Source organism: Ambystoma mexicanum, chromosome 10 (genome assembly GCF_040938575.1).
Source record: "Ambystoma mexicanum isolate Mex_15411 chromosome 10, UKY_AmexF1_1, whole genome shotgun sequence".
In the NCBI taxonomy this organism is placed as follows: Eukaryota; Metazoa; Chordata; class Amphibia; order Caudata; family Ambystomatidae; genus Ambystoma; species Ambystoma mexicanum.
Genome location: NC_090932.1, coordinates 1,120,216,239 through 1,120,238,532, shown reverse-complemented (window position 1 = coordinate 1,120,238,532; position 22,294 = coordinate 1,120,216,239). Strand labels below are relative to the sequence as shown.

The window sequence follows — 22,294 nt, the reverse complement described above, 5'->3', positions numbered from 1 at the left end:
TCCATCAGTGGTTGGTCTCTCTGATATTGTCCATGCTGTTGCTCGGATGAGGTGATTTCTTCCTGATTGGTGTTCCCAGAACAGCCTCTTGTGACCTTCAGCTGGAGATGGGGTTGATCCAAGAGGGCCGCAGGAAGTGATGTCACCAATCCAAGATGGCCGCTGGAAGTGATGTCACCCAGCCAAGATGGCCACTGGCAATAAAGTTCCAGACAGAAAGTGAAGCCAAAAACCAGAAGGAGTGACACACACTCTTGTCCCTGGCATTTTCAATGGTCTCCCGCGGATCACTTCCCCACTGCACACCGTGGAACAAGCTCAATTGCCAAGATCCCCACTTGAACAAATAAGGTGATCCTTGCAATTAACTTCAATGAGATGTTATTTTTTCCTTAATTCAAGTGATAACCTAGGTGTAGTCTGTGCTGTATAAAAAGCCACACTCAGACATGGCTGCACCAACTACAGAGTACTCCATACATAATAAAACTGACTGTATGTATAGCACACACCATTACTGAATTGTCTCAGCTCACTTAAGGCAACCTTACTATGAAGTCATAGTTCTCACCTCACAGAAAGGTGAAATAAATGACAAATGTAACACTTTTTAGAAAAATCATTGATTTTCCCATTGCACTGTCAGCAATGCAAACAAGAAAATGCAATGCACATATCAAAACATATTAACGTTGGGAATAGATAAAATAAACATTAGTGCCTATCCTGTCCCTCAAAATCACAAACTGTTAATGTGGAACTCTTGCGGCAGAGAACATACATTTAGTTATGAAACGTGGGGAGGCATATCTCGGGAGGATAGCTCAGGGACACTGTGCTCGCCTTGGAAGCAAGACGACATGGAGCAACACAGGTTCGATCCCCGGGTCCGTGCTTAGAAACCTCTGGGTATTAAGCGCGTTACAAATAACCTATCATATAAGTATTTCTTTAAGGAAGGGAAAAAGGGCTAAGAGTCCCAGGCCACCACTTGGACAGCCTGATAAATAATTCATGTCATGATATTCTTTAGTGGGGTGCTGCGGCTCCGGACTAGATAGTGAAGTCTTGACCTGATGGTGCTGAGGCTCTGGACCTGATGGTTTGCTGTTCACAACTAAGGTTCGATCGGAGTAATTAATCCTGTGATGCAATTTGTATGCACCATAGTACATACACTGCGTTCCCTAAAGCATAACTTTCTTTGGTGAATATATTGATGAAATGACTAAAGTTATTGATACGCTGCAATGGTTCAGAAGACAGCTTAGGGTGTTGAACACTTGGGGCATAGATCTGTGTTCATATGTCAGATCACAGTACAAAAGCCTAACACGGTCAACTCAGTCTTTCCTCTATCTGAGTCTGAAAAGAACTTGAGTATATAAACTTTGACAATAGTAATAAGTACTATGCTACAAAACGTATATGCACTAGAAAGTAGAAGTTATAAAATCTAACATAGCATCAGTATGTTGCGGGTCTGGAGCTCATTCCCTCGAATTAGAGCTGTAAGAACTAGGCAACCATCATCAAATCATAGCAAATAAGCATTAGGAAGGAGAGATGATCAGGTAGAGAAATTCGAGACTGTGAAACAAAAGTGTTGGGGCTCATATCCAGGCTTTGCCAATGGACCATACTGTGATCCCAAACAAATCCTCCTATCTCACTATATAGTAACGGGATGCCTTCTATGAAAATGTTTTTCTTCTCACATTCTGGTGGCTTTACTTGGTCTACTCGTTGCTTTTTCTTTTCGTGCAGGGACCTGAGAGAAGAGAGATTGACCAAATGTCACAGGGCCAGTGTCAAGTTCTTATTTGACACAAAAATAATGTCTACACTTTCAAATAATCTTCTTCACATCATGAATAAGATTCAGCAAATCTGTGTCAAACAATAACCCTAAAGAGGGGACGTTATCACACAGTTTCTTTTGTTATGCGTATTTAATGTTTTAACATACAGAAGTAAAACAAAGATGAGCTATTTTAGGCTTGCTTCAATTAGTATTTTGGTATGTAGACTTAAATTTATAGTATGCAAATTAAAGCTATAATTATGCTCCTTTTACATAACATTTTTCTAGAAGGATTTTTTGTAAATATAGTCTCCCATGTGTCTATCATATGATATTTGTATTTTCCAAATCAGGTCTGCAAAGCAGGGTTTTATTTTAGTTCATGAAAGTCATACATTCAAAATTAATTGCACTTCATGTACAATAAAATATGATTAACGATGTCGTCAAGTGGGTAAATTGCAGACTGAGCTCAAATCCCAGTTTCACCACATAACTAAAATGTGTGTTCCCGAGCAACTCATTTAATCTCATTGCACGTAACCTATCAAAATAGTCAGGAACTTAATATTTTAACGTTGTCAGCGCTAGGGGTAATTTAGTTCTCGGGTTATAGTCTTCAAAAAAGCCTCAACCTTGGTTTAACTTGCTAAACTGTTGCTTCATATATAATAATAGTCACCATTGATATACGGCTCACCACAGTCATTTGTTTCCTTGATCAATCCTTGCAACACCACTTACAAAATGTGGACCACTTCAAATCTCACTCTGTTAAAATACATGTACCTTCCTGGTAATTTATAATCCATATCCTTGATCCTCTTTATTGCTCCCGATGTTTCTCTATCCATGCTTGAACACTTTCACATTCTGTGACGCTGTGTCTATCATGTGGTGTGTGTACCGTTTTCCTACGAAGACTGACCTCCTGCATGGCTACTTCAGTCAACACACCATCATCTATGCCATTTAAAGCGGTTTAGTTATCGTTTTGTTATAGTCCCAGGGTATCTGGCCATGACTTTTACCCAACAAACGAATTATGAACTTTGAAACCTATCTTGCCATCCTTATTTGCTGACTTGAGAGAAGATGGCAAATGGACAAAATGGTTTCTGTATGCCTCCACCCAAACGCTCAATTCTAACAGTAAATAAATATAAATAAAATAACAAATGCCATCATTTAGTACTACAAATATTGTCACACACACAAGGTCCGCCCAAACTCTGCCCACCCCAGAAAATGTTCCAATACCACACTTCGCCCACCCAGGCCCGTTTTTGTCATTCTCGTCTATGGGGCTCTGTCTGAAATCAGTCATTGGTATGAGCGAGGAAAAATGGAGGCCTCATGAGTGAAGGTCCGAAGTGGAGTAGAAAGACAGATGACGACTCACACAGGAAGTGGAGGGCCAGGAAAGAATGGCCTTGCAGAGCAATATCGGCATTGGAGAGGAAGACATAGGGCTTAAAACAGGAAGGTCAGAATTGGAGGGGAAAGATAGAGGGCACACCGAGGAAGGTCAGAAATAGAGGAGAAGCAGAGAAGGTAAAAGAGTGATGCCTCATAGACGATGGCCAGAAAAAGACACTCCTCACAGAGGAGGGTCTCAATTGAAGGGGGAAGAGACAGTAATTGCAGAGCAGATTCCGGATTGGAGTGGAAAGAGAGTCCTCACAGAGGAGGGTCAGAATTGAAGAAGAAACTGCCCTCACAAAGGAAGATCAGTAGTCGAGAGGGACAGCAGCCTCACAGAAGATGAAATTGAGATGGTAATGGAAGAAGAGACCTCTCTGGTAATATGCCCGGGTAGGAGAAACACCTTTTGAGACTGTAAAAGCTGGTTGGAAGGTACGTGGGGGGAGCTAGATCGGAAGAAGAGCCCTTTTGGGGTGGGGAACAACAAGAGGGGTAGGGCCTTTGGGGTGGGGGATAACAAGAGGTGCGGGGCGAGCCCTCTTAGAGATCGGGTGGTGTGGAGAGGGAGGGAAGGGGAAAAAAGGAGAATGACAGTTCTATAGTTAGCCAAAGAAAGGGGCCAATGCTCATGTGATAGACGGGAGTACATGGCAGATGTGTAGGCCTCGCACTGGGCAGGTGAATGGATCGTAGTAAAGGCCTCCTAGGAGCAGCTACAGCCATAAGGAAAAGGGAACGAAAATGTCTCCCGTGGGGGAGGGAATTGTTAAAGCTCTCGCTGGTTTGAGGAACGGCCTATCTTCATCAGTCATTAATTGCATTTTGTGCTCATTTTTTCCCTTCTCTTCATTTCTATTTTCGGCCGGCCAGTCGATGTTTCTCTCCGCAGTGAAGGGCTCGACAGTAATTCCCCGAGCTGCTGAGCTAAGGCAATCATAAACACGCTTTTTTTGTTTCCTATTTTAAACCACCGCGAGCCCCAGGGACTCGCCCCAGTTCCCGCCCCAGCGGCGATGGAGGCGAGGACACGGACGGCTTTCCGCGCAGGTAATGAATGCCTGCTGCTGCAGCTCACCTGCTCTGCGCTCCCTAGGAGCCGAGGCAGCTGCTACTGCTGCCACCGCACCCCTCATCCCGCTGAGAGCCCAGAAGCCAGCACATATGATATCTGAAAACGGGAACATGTGGCACAGCCATACAGTCGCACACAGTGTCCCTTTCTCATCTACCCCTTGCTCACGCTGTGTATTGGGGAAGGTGTGCAGGGAAGGGAGCGCTCATCTACTACACTGCCTGTACCAAGGGCCCCCATCCACAGTGTACAAGAGGAGCTGTTCAGCATAGTAACGTCCATCCACCCTTCCTGTACTGAGGGTATTACCCAGCACATGTCCATTACAACCCCTGTATTGCGGGGCTCCCCAGTAAAGTCCCATTCTTCCTCCCTGAACCGAGGCATTTTACAGCACATGCCCAATGCACCTCTCTGAATTGAGGTGCTATTCAATACAAGTCCAACAGCCTTCGCTGTACTTGGGTGCTGTGCTAGAAAAGGTTCCACTACCTCATCGTAGTTTGGTGCTGTCCAACACAGGTTCAGTGCTGCCCTGCCACAGTCCATAAACCCTTACTATAGTAATGGGCTGGCTAGCAAATTTCATCTACCCCCATTCCAGTGAGGCGCTGTCCAAAACAGATCCAGCGCGGTTCAACATAGGTCCATCTACCCTCACCGTAGTGGGGCTGTCCAGCGCAGCACGGTATGAGTAGGTAAGTTAACTCCTATTAGCGAGGAAATTGATTTGTTTAGAGATCCTGATTACATCGTCAGTTGTCAGAATATATTCATTCGATGGGTTCTCTAAAAGAATGAGAAAGGATATTTTACAATTTGAAAACATGCATTGAACTGTTTGCTTATAGTGGTGAGGATTCTACTATTCTGTAACAGCCCTGTTTTGTGCATGATTTGAGGAAAGAGGTGAGCAAGACTTCCTCCTCTGCCGACTCAGGGTTGGATCTCACAAGCTTCATGTGGAGGTTCGAAAGCTCTGCAAACAGAGCCAGAAGGGCTCTTCTTTAACAGTAGCCTTAACACATACACACAAGTGTTTAATGTTAAAGCATGACACATCACCACACATTCAGTGTATACAATGTTGTGCTCACTCTATATGTTGTTAGCCATAATCAGGGCAGGGAATGCTGCATGTTATCATTGTTTAAGAAATATCACAATATCAGAGAACAGTGGCAAATCTGTGTCTGAGACTAACCATTTTGGGTGACTGGTCTTGCTTCCTATGGTGAACAAACACTATGGCTGGGGCAGAGGTTCTTGCAGTGTGACAGATGCAAAGGCCGCAGTGTAATGAGGGTTGGGATCTTTCAAACTTTAAGTCTGAGGAGCTTGATCGTCATGCACTGGTTCGAGAGATGTCATTTAGTAGTCTGCTGTGTGTCCTCCTACTTTCTTTACTTTTTCTATATACAAAGGGACAGAATGTTCATCGATTTCTGTCTCCTATTGGGAGTAGATTTCCTGGACCAAGTGAAGACTAATTTTGACTACCCTAATTCCAGGTAGATTCATTGCAACAATATCCTAGTTGTCACCTTAGTTTCACACGACTATCAGAGGATCCTTTGTGGATCTTTCAATAGTCTCTTTCAGCGACTAGTCAATCATCCCTCTGCATACTATAACAAGGTATTTAGGTATTCTCCTGTGTTTGGCTGAACCTGCCTATGCAACATCGAATGAATATGCCCATTTCTTTCTTTTCTGTAATTATCTTTATCGCCTTTGTAAATAAATCTACTACTGTTTCAAAGGTCTGCCTGCTGTGGCTATTGCTGAGGATGTGGAGTCCAGTCAACTTCTTTCAATCCATGTGACAGAAGCAAGGAGGACATACAATTAATCAGGGCCTGGCAGTCCTAATATGAGTCTCACCACATCTGCTCAAAGCTGGAAACTGATTGTAGGGTCTTAGCTGTGCATGGTAAGAGTGGGGTATGCCACAGTTCAGGAAATGGTAATGAGCAAAGACTGTGAAGTGCTTAAACCTTTTGTTTCTGACTGGCTTTATATTTTAATAAGGACTCCCGCGATCAACGCCAAACATCTTCAGGCTTCATGGAAAGACAAAACTGGGTCGATCAAACCTGTATCTGCCTGAATGGATCAAAATCTATGGCCTCTATGGGCACACTATCACCCACTCCTCCCCAATTTACCTGGCCAAACTCTTTGGGACAACCTACACAACAGGAAAAGAAGCTTAGATTCTTCACTGTTCTGTTCATTCGCAACGTCTCTTTTATGCCTCAAGTTATAAATCCAAATAAATTACATTTACCAGTTACTGCACTCACCAAAGAACACGTTACTTACCAACTGTAACATTATTACGATTGGATGTTCCTCCCACGTATTCCTCATCTTAGATATCTTGTCTTCCAGCTTTGCTGCTTCTGACATTTTTTTTCACCAGAGGGCGCTGTGTTCGAGGCCGCAGAGTCGTAGTCCCTCGAGGGCCGCCGTCGAGCGTCGACGTCATCTGCTGTATAAAGGGCTCGAGCCGCACCCGTTACCTCAGTTCTCTTTTTACTGTGTTCACGGTTGCATCAGTTGATCAGGCTTTTAAGTCCTCAGGCTCTTAAGAGGTCCAAGTGCAACTTGTGCAAACTGTGTGGAGGGGTAGGTTGAGAAGGTCGATAAGGAATACGTGGGAGGAACATCCAATTGAAAGAACGTTACAGTTGGTAAGTAACTTGTTCTTCGAATGGATTGTGTCCTCCCACGTATTACTCTTCTTAGATAGGCTCCCAAAGCAGTGAGAATTTGGAGGAATGAGTACCAGAAAATTCAATTATGGACTCAATGAAGGACATCTTTTGCAAAGAGTCCTCCTTGATATGAAGTAGAGTCCAAGCAGTAATGCTTCACAAAGGTGTGCATTGATGACGAGGTGGCTGCAGCACAAATATCCTGCACCGGGACACCCCTCTGAAGAGCCATGGAAGTTGCCATGCCCCTGGTTGAATGAGCCCTTAACCCATATGGAGGCTCTTTTCCAGCCAATTTATATCACTCTGAGATTGCTAGAATTATCCATCTGGATAGAGTTTGTTTAGACACTCCAAGGCCCAATTTGTGTCCAGTATACCCAACAAATAGTTGGTCACATTGCCGAAGATTTGCCAATCTGGAAATGTAGAAACTGAGAGCCCTTTTTGGGTCCAGTCTGTGCAATCTTTCCTCTTCCTTACTAGCGTGAGGAGGAGGGTAAAAAGAAGGCAAGGTAATTTTCTGTGACAGATGAAAATCAGAGAATATTTTAAGCAAGAAAGATGGTTTGACTTTTAGAATAACTTTGTGCCTATGAAAACGGTGTGAGGAGGCCTACAACAAAGTGCCTGCAACTCAGTTACCCTGCGGGCTGATGTTATAGCTACTAACAAAATTGATTTTAGAGTGAGAAGTCTTAATGGGCAAGAAGGTAAAGGTTCGAAAGGGGCACACATGAGAAATTTTAAGACTAAATTCACATCCCAGATGGGCACCTGAAAACGTGTCGGAGGGTACACATTTGTCAGCCCTTTCAAGAATTGAATGACTAAGGGCATTTTAAAATAGGACACCTCTTCTGAGGAACGCTTAAAGATAGATAGCGCTGCCAAATATCCTTTTATAGTGCCAACTTGGAGTCCCAAATTGGCCAAGTGTAAGAGGAAAGAAAGTACTGTAGGAGTATTACATATAAATGGATCCACATTCTTATCCCTGCACCAGTTACTGAACTTGGTATCTACAACGACACTGATACAAGGATTTTGTTGCTGGCCGCCTACCCGAAAGCAAGATCTCCATTACATCATCTGGGAGGTCCCAATCCTTATATCTCAGCCTCTCAGAAACAATGCGTGAAGACTGAGTATCTTGACCTCAGGATGGAGAACCCGACCTTCCTCTTGCAAGAGAAGATCCTCTCTTTGTGGAAGACTTATTGGAGGGCAGATGGACATGTCCAGAAAGTCTGGGTACTACGTCCTCCTGGCTCAATCCGGGGCAATTAGGATCATGGTTTTACTGAACTTTCTCAACCTCCTGATTACATGGGGATCATGGGGACTGTAGGAAACGCGTATAGGAGTGGAAATACCTAGTCCACCACAAACGCATCCCCTAGAGCTCCTCTTGGGGGAAATTCCCTTGATCAGTTCAGTTCACACTGTCGGTTGGCACTGGTCGCGAACAGATCCACTTGAGGGGTTCCCCAAAGGGCGAAGATCTCTTGAAGGACTTCCTGAGCTAGTTCCCACTTGTGGGAGACTGTGCTCTGCCTGCTCAGAGCATCAGCCGCCGTGTTCAGCTCTCCGGCTAGGTGAACTGCGGATAGAGAGATTCCTTCTTGCATTGCCTCTCTGCACAGTGGGAGTGATCCTACGCCTCCTCTTTTGTTGAGGTAGTACATGGCCACTGTATTATCCGTCATTATCAGGACATTCTTTCCCTGTACAGAGGGCAGAAAGGCTTTCAGCACTAGTCTGATTGCCCTCAGTTCCAAAAGGTTGATGTGTAGTTTGGAGATGTCAGATCGTTGGTATGGGCTCCACACCCCGCGAATGAGGTGTCCGTCACTACCGTTGTCTCTGGCCATAGTTGCCAAAAATGTTCTCGCTTGAGGATATTTTCCTTGCAAGCCCACCATAGAAGATCTTGAGCCACTCTGGCCGGGAATTGCAGAAGTCTGACATCTCCCCTGAAAATTGGGACCATTGAGTCCTGAGGGCCAATTGAAGGGATCTCATCCTCAATCTGGCCACTGGCACCAGAAAAATGCAGGATGTCATGAGGCCTAGCAACCTTAGAAAATCGAATGCCGGCAGATGTTGGAAATGTGGTGAGCTCTCCCTTCGGGAGGCAAGGCTTTCCCTGAGGAAGCATTCAGGACTGCTCCAATGAATTGGAGTCTTTGGCTTGGAATCATTTGTGACTTCTTGTGATTGAGAGAGAAGCCCGGTCTGTGTAAGAAGTGGCAGGTCATGGCCAGATGTTCCTGGGCTCGTTCGGGTGAACTTGCCATGATTAGCCAATCGTCCAGATAAGGGTAGACGTGATTCCCCCTTCTCCTGATATTCGCTGCCCATACCGCCATCCACTTAGTGAAAAATCTCGGGGCGGAGGTCAGCCCAAATGGTAGAACCCGAAACTGATAATGAGAACCACCAACTGTGAACCTCAGGTACTTTCTGTGCTTGAGATAGATTGACATATGAAAGTAAGCATCCTGAAGGTCCAATGAAACCGGCCAGTCCTGAAGCTGAAGAGCCTGAAGGATCTGAGAAAGGGTCACCATCTTGAACTTGTCCTTCCTGAGGAATTTGTTCAAATTTCTTAAGTCCAAGATGGGTCTCAAATCTCCGTCCTATTTGGGGATGTGAAAAAAAGGGCAGTACCAACCCTTGTTCCTTTCCGCTACAGGTACATGTTCTAGTGGGCCTTTCTCCAGCAGGGTTGAAATCTCCTGCACAAGGAGCGGGTCTGGAATTTTTACAGAGTTGGCTCCCAGAGGGTGATTCTGAGGTCTTTGATGAAAAGGAAGGCAGTAACCATGGGTCACTAGCTCTAGCGCCCAGGCATCTGACGTAATGCCCTGCCATTCGTTCAGATAGCAAGTGATTCTGCCTCCCACCGGGGTCTTGTGGATGAAGACCTCAAAGTGGCTTTGAAGCGGCTGCAGCAGTGGCTGAGGAGGTATTAGCCATTGCTGGGGCTGATCTAGCACCTCTCCCTTTTCCACCACAAAAGGGTTTTCTCTGTTGGCCTCTTTGACTGGCCTGCCCCCTCCTTCGTCCAAAAGAGGAGCAGAAACGAAAGGGGCGACTCCTCCAGGAAGATGAGCCTGCGTAGGAGTGTTGCTGAGGCTGTCTTATAGCGGCGCTGAGTGATTTCGCTGCCGCTTTTGAGGTCTGCAGCTTCTCCAAGCTCTTTTCCGCCTTGCTGCCGAACAGCCTCAAGCCGTCAAAGGGCATATTGAATAATCTAGATTGCACATCAGGTGCAAAGCCAGATTTCCTCAGCCATGCAAATCTGCGTAGGACCGTGCTAGATGCCATGGACCTGCTTATGCTATCAGTAGTGTCCAGTCCTGACTGAAGGCATTCCTCCATACCCTCTTTCCCATCTTTTACTATCGGCAGGAAACCATTCCGTTCCTCACCTTCCGGGATGTGTTCAGCCGCTGATGTCATACAGTCCCACAGGGTGTATGTAAATCTTGCTAAAGTGCAAGTTACATTAGTCGATTTAAGGGCCATGCTGCCCAAAGAAAAGAAATTGCGGGCCCAAGCATCAACATTTTTATCATCCCTGTCTGGTGGTATTGAGGGGTCAGCTAATTGCCTAGTGAAGGTTGCAGCATGTACCATTAGACTTTCAGGGAAGGGATGCTTCGATAGGTATTCCGGCTCTGATAAAGATGACCTGTATTTTGTTACAAATGTCCTGTTTACTGCTGAAACCGCATCAGGAGTATTCCAATATAACATCACCCTTTTCTGTGGCACCTTATGGAAAGGAAGGACTGGATCTTTTAGAGGACCCTCACACAGGATGTCCATCATATCATCCTGCTCGAAATTTGGGGAAGCTGCCTTCCAACCCATGAAATCAATGACCCTTTCCATGGGATTTCTATAACTACGATAACTGCATGATCTATAGGGTCTGGTCTTTCAAATTCCACTTCAGGGGAAGTGTCTAGGCCACTGGCATTTTGGGAACAGTCATAGAGATCTGTTATCTTGGTATTTGGGTCCACTAGCTCTTCAGGGACCTCCCTGGCTCCAAACCTAACTCCAGCTGAAGTAACATCCTCTTCAGAGGATTGTTCTTCAGAGATGGATGACATGGATCTGAAAAATTCCTGTCTGGGATGAGGATGGAAAACGTTTTCAGGTAAAGAGGGTGGCATCGATTTAGGCATGGGCAAAGACATCGACTTGGGTATCAGGACTAAAGAATGCCTCGATAAAGGCGTCAAAGGCGTCGATATAGAAGACGCTGGCTTTGTTGTTTACGAAGGAGGCTTCGATACTGTCAAAGAAGGCTTTGATACAGTCAAAGGTGTCGACACCACTTTCGTCGGCGGTTTCAACACTGCAGTCGTCGACTGTGTCAAGTCGAGTTTCGACTTTGATGCCGATGTCAATTCCGCTACCACCGATTTATGTACCTGAGGTTTTGCTTTAGTACGAGGTGTCGGAGAACTTTCCCCTGATGTCACTCTTGACTCTTTTTTGGCTCTCGCGTGTTTAGTCTTTGATCTCCCTCTGTTACTTTTAGAGTGGGCCGGGGCATGATCTCCACCCTCCATCTTCGAGGAGGTCTGGGCCGCTTTCTCAAATATTTTACGCATTGAAGCCCTAAAGGCCTCCCATTTTTCAGGGGAATCGTGCTTGGATGGATAAGCCACTCTCCTCTCAGAGGAGGAAGAGGACGAAGAAGACCTGTGACATCGCTTTTTTGACTTCTTAGACAAAGATGAGGAGGATTTCCTCGAGCGACTCTTCGATCTCGACCTCCACGACCCATGTCGAGATTTTAAACTCAATTCTCCCGAATCTGTTTGTCTTTTAGAAGACTTGTAAGTTCCTCCCCCACAGCCAACTTACCTCTCCGTTCCCTGGTCTGACAGGAACCGCACTCGTCAACCCGATGGTCTGGGCTGAGACACCAGAGGCAATTCCGATGGGGGTCGGTTATTGACATTTTCCTACCACACTTCTGGCATTTTTTTAAACCTGTCTTGGGTGTGGTGGGAGTCGATGACGAGGACATCGTCGAGAAAAAAACCTGATGTGCCATTTCGTGACACAAAGCAGTTGCTCGGAAAAACGGAACAGAGGTAAAGGGCGCGGCTCGTGCCCTTTATACAGTGGATGACGTCAACGCTCGACGGCGGCCCTCGAGGGACTATGGCTCTGCGGCCTCGAGCACAGCGCCCACTGGTGAAAATGTTTTTCCGAAGCAGCAAAGCTGGGAGACAAGATATCTAAGATGAGGAATACGTGGGAGGACACAATCCATTCAAAATATGTTTTATACACCTCAGAGTTACTTTTAGTCCATCCATCCAACAGAATCACAATGATCCTCACAATAGTCTTATCCTGCCCAGACCACTGTAGTTCTGTCTACACAGGGTTGCACCAGAACATACTCACTAGATATCAAAAAGCTCAAACTATGCTGCTAGGTTTCGGTTAGGTTTCTGGCACTCACATCACATCATATCGCACACCCTCTTAAGTCTCCCGAGTGGCTTATGATCAAGGAGAGTACAGAGATAACACAATCTGTGTCTTGTGAACAAATACTTAGGTGGCTGGGCACTAACCTACCTATCCCGACTATTTTACCCTTACCAACTGCCCCGGTGCTTGGGATCGCCACCCCAAATCTTCTGGCCATCAGCCATTCTAGATGAACATATACTTACCAACTGTAACGTTCTTTCGACTGGATGTTCCTCCCACATATTCCTCATCTTGTGATAAATCGTTATCTCCAGCTTCGCTGCTTCGGAAAAAAATAATTCTTGGCAGAGGGCGCTGTGCTCGAGGTCGTGGCGTCGATTGTCCCTCGACGTACTCCGTACTCTGTCGACGTCACCGATGGTATAAGTAGCTCGAGCCGCGCCCGTTGTTTCAGTTCTGTTTTTTCGATGGAATATATATAGGAGGAACACCCAGGCATGTCCCATGACCGATACCTTCTTCGTGAGAGGAAAGTGTAAGAAAATGTAAACTGTACTGTGGGGTTGGATGGGAGGGTCGATGAGGAATACGTGGGAGGAACATCCAGTCGAAAGAACGTTACAGATGGTAAGTAACTTGTTCTTCGAATGGATTGTGTCCTCTCACGTATTCCTCATCTTGTGATAGGCTCCCATAGCAGTATCAATTTTTGGAGGTGGGAGTACCATTTCAGTTTTCGTGGACAGAATGCAGAACTGCCTTTGCAAATAAACCCTCGTTAGAAGAGGCAGTGTCCAAACAATAATGTTTAACAAAGGTATGTATTGTTTTCCAGGTTGCAGCTGCACAAATGTCTGCTGCCGGGACTCCCCTCTTTAGAGCCGCAGAAGTAGCCATTCCCCTTGTAGAATGGGCACGAAGCCCATCTGGTGGTTCTTTTCCCGCTAATCTGTAGCATTCAACTATGGCTAACATGATCTAGCGGGAAATGGTCTGTTTTGTTACAGATAAGCCTAATTTTTGATCAGTGTAACCCACAAACAGTTGGTCATCTTGTCTCAATTTAGCTATCCTAGAGATGTAAAAACTAAGAGCCCTCTTGGGATCTAATCTATGTAATCTCTCCTCTTCTTTGCCCAGTTGAGGATGAGGATAAAACGTTGGAAGTACTATTTTTTGTGACAAATGGAAGTTCGAGACTACTTTTGGTAAAAATGAAGGTTTAACTTTAAGGACTACCTTATCTTTATAAAAAATAGTATATGGTGGTTTGCATGAGAGAGCCTGATGATAGGGCCACAAGGAGGACAGTTTTTAGAGTTAAAAGCCTCAATGGACATGAGTGCAGAGGCTCAAAAGGTATGCAAGTCAAGAATTTTAATACTAAAATTAAAGGCTGGTACATGAAAAGGGACTGGAGGGTATACATTAGTGAGCCCCTTTAAGAATCGAATTATTAAAGGTATTTTGAAATATGAAACCTCTTCCGAGGAGCGCTTGAAAGTGGACAGCGCAGCAAGGTATCCTTTTATTGTTCCTATCTTGAGCCCCATATTAGCTAAATGTAGCAGAAAGGAAAGCACCATTGGGGTGCCACACTGAAAAGGGTCCAAATCCTTGTCTTTGCACCAGTTACTAAACCTATTCCAGCGACATCGGTACAAAGAGTTTGTTGCTGGTCTTCTGGCCGAAAGCAAGATTTCCATTACGTCATCCGGAAGATCCCAATCCTTGTATATCAACCTCTCAGAAACCATGCGTGAAGGTTGAGTGTTTTGACCTCTGGATGGAGAACTCGACCTTCCTCTTGCGAGAGAAGTTCCCCTCTTTGCGGAAGACGTATTGGAGGGCAGATAGACATGTCTAGAAGGTCCGGGTACCACGTCCTCCTGGCCCAATCCGGGGCAATTAGGATCATGGTTTTCCTGAACTTTCTCAACCTCCTGATTACTTGAGGAATCACAGGGACTGGGGGAAACGCGTACAGCAGTGGAAACTTCCACTCCACTACGAATGCGTCTCCCAGAGCTCCTCTTTGAGGAAATTCCCTTGAGCAGTACTGATCGCACTTCCGGTTGATCAGATCCACTTGAGGGGTTCCCCAAAGGGCGAAGATCTCCAGAAGGACTTCCTGAGCCAGCTCCCACTCGTGAGAGACCGTGCTCTGCCTGCTCAGAGCGCCTGCCGCCGTGTTCTTCTCTCCGGCGAGGTGAATTGCCGACAGAGAGATTCCTTCTCGCATTGCCCAAAAACAGAGCTGCATTGCCTCTCTGCACAGTGGCAGTGACCCTACACCTCCTCACTTGTTGAGATAGTACATGGCCACTGTGTTGTCTGTCATTATCAGAACATTCTTTCCCTGTACAGAGGGCCGAAAAGCTTTCAGAGCTATTCTGATTGCCCTCAGCTCTAATAGGTTGATGTGTAGTTTGGACTCTGATGGAGACCAACGACCGCTGATTGTCAGATCGTTGATGTGTGCTCCCCACCCCGTGAGTGAGGCATCCGTCGCTACCGTTATCTCCGGCCATGGTTGCCAAAAAGACTCTCCCCTGAGGATGTTGTCGTTGCAAGCCCACCATAGAAGATCCTAAGCAACTGCGCTCGGGATTTGCAGAAGATCTGACATATTCCCTGAGAACTGGGACCACTGAGTTCTGAGTGCCCATTGAAGGGATCTCATTCTCAACCTGGCCTCTGGTACTAGAAAAATGCAGGATGTCATGAGGCCGAGCAACCTGAGAAAATCGAAGGCCGGTAGACGTTGGGCATTCTGGAATTTTGTTACCATCTGCTGGATGTGGAGAGCTCTCACTTCGGGAGGCGAGGCTTTTCCCGATGAAGTGTCCAAGACTGCTCCAATAAACTGGAGTTTCTGGGATGGTATCATGTGGGACTTCTTGAAATTGAGGGAGAAGCCCAGTTTGTGGAGGAAGTGGCAGGTGATCGAAAGATGTTCCTGAGCTTGTTCTGGAGAACTTGCTCTGATCAACCAGTCGTCCAGGTAGCGATATATGTGAATACCCCCTTTCCTGAGACTTGCTGCCACAACCGCCAACAGTTTGGTGAAAACCCTTGGGGCGGAGGTCAACCCGAATGGCAGAACTCGAAACTGATAATGAGAATTGCCAATCGCGAACCTCAGGTACTTTCTGTGCTTTGGGTGGATTGGCACATGAAAGTAAGCATCCTGAAGGTCCAATGATACCAACCAATCTTGGAGTTGGAGAGCCTGAAGGATCTGAGAAAGAGTCACCATCTTGAACTTGTCCTTCCTGAGGAACTTGTTCAAGTTTCTCAAGTCCAAGATGGGTCTCAGTCCTCCGTCCTTTTTTGGGATGAGAAAATATGGGGAGTACCAACCCCTGTTCCTCTCCGCTACAGTTACCAGTTCTATGGCACCTTTCTCTAGCAGGGTTAAAATTTCCTGCAACAGGAGCGGATCTGGAATTTTGACGGAATTGGCTCCCAGTGGATGATTCTGAGGCCTTTTTAGAAAGGGGAGACAGTGACCTTGGGCTACTGTTTCCAGTGCCCAAGAATCTGAGGTAATGCCCCGCCATTCCTTCAGATGTTGAGAGATCCTGCCTCCCACTGGTGTTTTGTGTAACAAGGTCTCAGAGGGATTTGGAGGTGGCTGCAGGAGTGGCTGAGGGTACAGATGCCGCTCCTGAGGCTGATTTTGCACCTCTTCCCCGTGTTCCACGAGGGAAGTTCCTTTTTCCCCTTTGAGAGGCCTGTCCTCTTCCTCTACCAAAAGAGGAGTAGTATCGAAAAGAACGACCCCTCCAGAAGATGAGCTGGAATAGGGTTTTAGAGGCTGGCGCAAAGAGGCGCTAAGTGATTTAGCTGCCGCTTTCGAGGTCTGAAGTTTTTCAAGGCTTTCATCAGCCTTTCTGCCAAAGAGCCTCGAGCCATCAAAGGGCATTTTGAGGAGTCTAGCTTGCACATCCGGTGCAAATCCCGACTTCCTCAACCATGCAAATCTGCGTAGCACAACGCTTGCAGCCATGGATCTGCTGATACTATCTGCAGTATCCAGTCCAGACTGGAGACATTCCCCCATTGCCTCCTTCCCGTCTTTGACTATATTCAGGAAGCCTTCCCTTTCCTCGCCTTCCGGAATATGATCAGCCGCCGCCGAAATACAGTCCCACAGGGTATGGGTAAACCTGGCTAGGGTACAGGTGACATTTGCCGACTTAAGTGCCATACTGCCTGACGTGAAAACTTTACGTGCCCAGGCATCAATTTTTTTATCCTCTCTATCTGGAGGGATAGTTGGATAAGCAGTTTGCTTTGAAGTGGATGCTGCTTGAATGACTAAACTCTCTGGAGTTGGAGACATAGATTTGAAAAAGTCTGATCTGGGCAATGGAGTGAATCTCCTTTCTTCCTCTTCCATCTGCTTCGAAGGAAATGGCAAATCCCTCGAAGATTTCGAGGGTGTCTTCGAAGTCTTCAAAGTTTTCGAAGATGACTTCGATAATGGCGTCGATGACGCATGTGGCTTTGGTGTCGAAATTATCGACGTCGAGGGCGTCGACGAAGTCGTCAAAGTCTTCGACGATTTGTGTTTCTTGGCTGGCACTGGAGAGGTGCCCGACTCTCGAAGTTTCTTCGACGGTTTTACGTCAACTCGAGGTTTTTTGTATTCCTCGACGCTACTGGTCTTAGTCATAGTAGCCTTGGACTTCCCTTTGTCGTCCAATGGAGCGACCTTAGGGGTATGGCTTTTTCGAGGTTCTTTCGTGGGGGTCGAGGCCGCATTCTCGAAAACCTCCATCATCTTTTTGCAGAATTCTTCCCACTTACTGGGAGAATCCAATTTAGTCGGACAACGAATTTCTTCGGTCGACTCTGAAGAAGAAGATGATGAGGGAGATCTATGTCTCCTCTTCATTTTTTTCGATGACGACGAAGAATGTCTCGATCTACTTCTAGATCGAGATCTCTTCGAGTGCCTATGGCGATCCGATCCCTTAGAATGAGTCGCTTTCTTATGTTTTTTTGACTAAACCTTTTTTGAGGCCTCCCTCCCCACCGACAGTTTACCTCTCCTCTCACGAAGAGCTTTTTCGGTCATCGATTGGCAAGAGTCGCAGTCGTCGGTTCGGTGACTGGAACCGAGACACCAGAGACAAATCCGGTGGGGATCGGTAATCGACATCTTAGACCCACAATCTGCACACTTTTTAAACCCAGTTCTGGGTGTCGAAGGTGTCGAAGATGATGACATTTTCTTCACAGAAAATAGAAGCGCGCCTTTCTCGATAGCAAAGCGATCGGAAAAATGGAACTGAAGCAACGGGCGCGGCTCGAGCTACTTATACCATCGGTGACGTAGACAGAGTACGGAGTACGTCGAGGGACAATCAACGCCATGACCTCGAGCACAGCGCCCTCTGCCGAGAATTTTTTTTTACGAAGCAGCGAAGCTGGAGATAACGATTTATCACAAGATGAGGAATACGTGGGAGGACACAATCCATTCGAAATATACTTTTAGGAAGATGTACACTACATCTGCAACGTACATTCTGTGGAATCCTCGGCCAACCTGCCCCAGATTTAAGAATGACTTCCAGAAATGCTCTGAGGTCATACAGACTTACCACTTCAACAGCACATTTGTCCACCAGGTTTCCTAACCAAACTACCATTCAGCACTCTGATGCCTTTAATTGACCCTCTTAGCTAATCAGAAGCCTGAGACCTAACATTTACCTGCTAATATCCAATTACTTTAAGGCCTAAAATCCTTCCTATTAAGGTTTGTCTATCCTGCCTCTCCCATAAACCTAAAACATCTCACTTCCGCTTCTTTTGATAGATCTTGCATGAGTGCTTAAGGTCTATTTAACATTTCTTTGTTTTTACAGGTTTTTGATGAAGCACAACTATTGCCAAAAGCATTCTAAGCGCTGTCAAAATAACATAGTTTAAAGGATAAAAATAAGTAATACATTGTATATAAAATTAAAAAGGACAAAAATGACTATGTATCTTTCTTCTTAAAAAAGTGCTAAGGAGGGAACAAAAATGCTTTAAAATGTTTTTGGGACAGAAGATATGACGCAAGATGAATAGGCGTACGAGTAATGTCTGCAAATACCAGCTGGTTCACACTGCTGATTCTCTTAACGCATACATTTTCAAAGCGGAAAATAGCTTTGCTTCTTGTTGCACACTGTCAACCAGAAATAATCTGCCGCAGATACGAACCATGCTGAAGGCAAATTATTTTAAAAGCAGTACAGCAACGCTTAAATTAAAGCCTGTCTTCCAAAGGTAGCCAATTAAGTGATTTTAAAATGGGGGAAATGTGATCATATGTTTTTGGTGCGTCAATAATAAGACCAACTGCAGTATGAAATGCGTACCTTAAGGGACAAAGACAATATTTTGGGGACACAGCAGGAGAGCATTTTCTCCGTAAAAGTATGACATCACCAAGGACTGTACTATCAAGCCAAATACTTGAGATGGGAGGTACAGCTTGATTCGGCATATTAAACAGATCTGGTATTGCGTTGCTTAGGTCTTCTTGGACACATGGAGTTTCATAGAAGGTTGGAGATCTAACCCAAAACCCAGTGAGCTAGCAGTGGATACAAGTAAAGATGGAATACCATTCCTACCAAGAATACAGAGTCAACTGTGACATACTGTGGCGTTAAGCCCCTGTTCCAAGGGCTGGAACGAGGAGTAATGGCCAGGCAGCCTAAGTTAATGGCCTGAGCAAAGCAAGGCTGAAACATGTCTGGGGTTGCTTGGTTTCCTGTGCAGAGGGGACCTGACCTAGCAGTTCGGGCTGGGCTTCTACCTTCGGTGGCGACAGCTGCTGACTGATTTGCACATGGCTGGTCCCCTTTTGCAATGGCAGAGACGGGCTAAAAAACGGTGGTGTGGAAGGTTGCCCAGAGCAATTGCCAGTAGTTTAGATTCATTCGAAACCTTCCACCCATCACTTTTGTGGTTACTGAGCAAAGCAAGGGCCATTAACGAGGCCTCCGGGCCGTTACCCCCATTCCAGCACTTAGAACGGGGCTTAAGGCCATTAGCACCCCGGGCAACCAAAGCAGTAACCCTGGGTGCTAAAAAAAGTGAGTGGGGGGTGGGAAGTGGACAAAAAAAAGCAGCAGTACAGAGAGTGTTGGAAGATGGTGGCAGAGGTAGCCGGCCGTCAGGTGGGATGGAACGCGGGCTTGCACCGGCGGTTCAAGCCCATATTCCTAGCCACCTGATTGCCTGGCTCCCCCCGCCAGGGTGCTTATGCTTCTTGATTCCCAAGTGAGCACAGAAGAATATCAGTTTTGGATTAATTGAATTTTAAATTAACAGCCAGCATCCATGATTCAATCAAATTCAGGCATCTCTTCAGGCGAGTAACATGCTCAGCAGCGGAGATCTTAAAATACAACTGTGTACCATCTGCAATTGGTGAATGCCTACCCCATCCATCCTATTTTATTATATTATTATTTATTATTATGCTAAGCTACCAGCCCCTCACCCCACCCCCTTAGGCACCATGCAAAGATTAAGCAAAATCACCTACAAGATAGATCCTTGAGGCACGTCATATTGTAAAGCTAATGGGGGGGTGGAAAGATCCCATCTGAACAGCTTGAGGTCTGCCAGAGAGAAAATATTTCAAACAATTCAATACTCATCCTCCCAATTCCATTTGTTCAGACAGAATAACTTGGAGCGCCCCAATCTCCACTGTTTTAAAGGCAGACGTGGGGTTAAGTAGGACGAGCAAGCAGGCACTGATAGGAGGATATATACGCTACAACCTGAAAGGTGGCGGTTTGAGTGCTATGCTGAGGATGTATACAGGACTGATAAGAACATAACAATTGATGACCATCAATATGAGCCTGAAGGTGCATAGAGACTGACCTCTCCAAGATTTTACCTGGAAATGGAAGATTGGTGATTGGCCTAAGATTACATAGAATATTAGGTTTTGATTAAGCTTTTTTAGGAGAGGAGAATAAGAGCCACATTAATAGTCCTTCCCTTAGGGAGAGATTCAAAATGTGTAGCAGAAATGAGAGAGCGTATGTTGGGAGAAATTTTAAAAATCGAGGTGGGATAGTGTCATCAAAAAATAATATAGGCTGTGGAAAAACCACTATATAGGGAACAACTGAGATGGAAAAAGGAGCATAGTGTGCCCTGTTTGAGGCCTTTTGTTCATTTCTGGAATGGGTGGCATGTGAAAAAGAGTTCCCCTTTGTGGGCAGGAAAGGTTCTCAGGATTGCACTGTGGCATTGGCTAGCTTCCAGCAATTTATGAGTAATCTTAAGGTGCCTCTGGCATGGGCAGAAAACTGTGGCCAGGGCAAGTGTTGACATTTCTAGGAATTGAGACTGATCCCGTCAATGGCAGCGACAGATTGCCAAAGGACAAGTTGAAGGGTTTAGTAGCAGAAATTGATAATTTATTAAAAGATAAGACTACACTGTGGAAACATCTTTGCCTCAAGGGTGATCCCCGCTAGCAGGGTCTTTGCTAGAAGGTGGGCTAGGGCGACGGCAGGAGTGACACAAAAATATCATTCCATTTGGCTTAATGCTGCTCTCAAAGAGGTCCTCCACATGGGGCAATCTTTTCTACTAGGATTTGACAGTGTTAGGTTATGGTGGGCCCCATTGGTTACCAGTGTCGAACTACAGCCGTATATCAATACTTTAGGTCGCTTACAGTTTGGCGTCATTTTGGGGGAACATTGGTGCGCCCCTTGATGCGCCCAGCGGAGGCCCAGCAAGGGGCACAAAAAAGGAAGGACTAAAAACATGATGGCTTTATAACTCTTTCCCATGCTGTGGCCTGTGAGGCTGTTCAAAAGGAAAGTGTGTTTTTGGTCCGACAACAAGGCAGTGGTTCAGGCCATTAACTTGCAGTCTGCCTCTTGTCCAGTGGTTTTGGGTCTACTTAGGAAAATGGTTGAAATATGAATGTACCAGAACATTGAATTTAGAGTGCGCCATATGCAGGGGATTGCTAATAGCGTAGCTGACGCTCTTTCTCGTTTTCATTGGGACAGGTTCCGGAAGGCTTATCCCAGAGTGGTGAAAGCTGGTGTCGTGGACCGGATGCTCTGGGAACTGGGGGAGTGTTTGCTCACAGCAGGAGGAAGGCTCGGGTACCAGCAGAGCTACGGTAGGTTCAGAAGGGTGGCTGCAGAGAGGGGGTGGGGAGGATAGGGGGAGATGTTTGGAGGAGCAGGTACAGGACTTTGAGTCTTGGGCAAGGACCACATGGAGATCAAAAAGCTGAACAGCAGGTCACCTGGCAGCTGTGGCATTTTACACCAAGCTGAACAGTAAGGGGAACCTTACTAGGGGTTTTCTAGTACAGGTGGTGCTCAAGGGCTGGGTTACGTTTGAGGGGCCAAAGAAGGACAGTCACCATCCTATAGATTTTGTAATGATGACAATGCTCTTGGAAGTATTTCCTGAAGTATGCTACAATACCTTTGAGGTGGCATTATTTACGGCAGAATTTGCCATATACCTTTTTGGTGCACTCCGTGTCAGTGAGTTGGTGACACAGAATAAAGCGGATACAAGCGGAAGGGCACTGAGCTTGAGTGATGTCTCCTTTAAGACTAGTGGGTTGGTGATCAGGGTTAGAATGTCAGAAAGGAATGTGTATCAGACAGAATAGGTTGACGAACAAGAGTAGTTGCCATGCTTTTCTGGTAGAAAAGGCTACCAGAAGCAGGTTTTCACACAGAAGGATGTAGTTCACCCGGAAGGAATGTAAACCGAAGTGATGGGTTC

General features: G+C 45.9%; 1 protein-coding gene across 21 annotated transcripts in view; it reads right to left on the bottom strand.

Annotated features, from left to right (window-relative positions):
- The window catches only part of CAMK2B (calcium/calmodulin dependent protein kinase II beta), a 1,630,344-nt gene that overhangs the window by 1,192,622 nt on the left and 415,428 nt on the right, over positions 1-22,294 (bottom strand). The window lies entirely within an intron of this gene.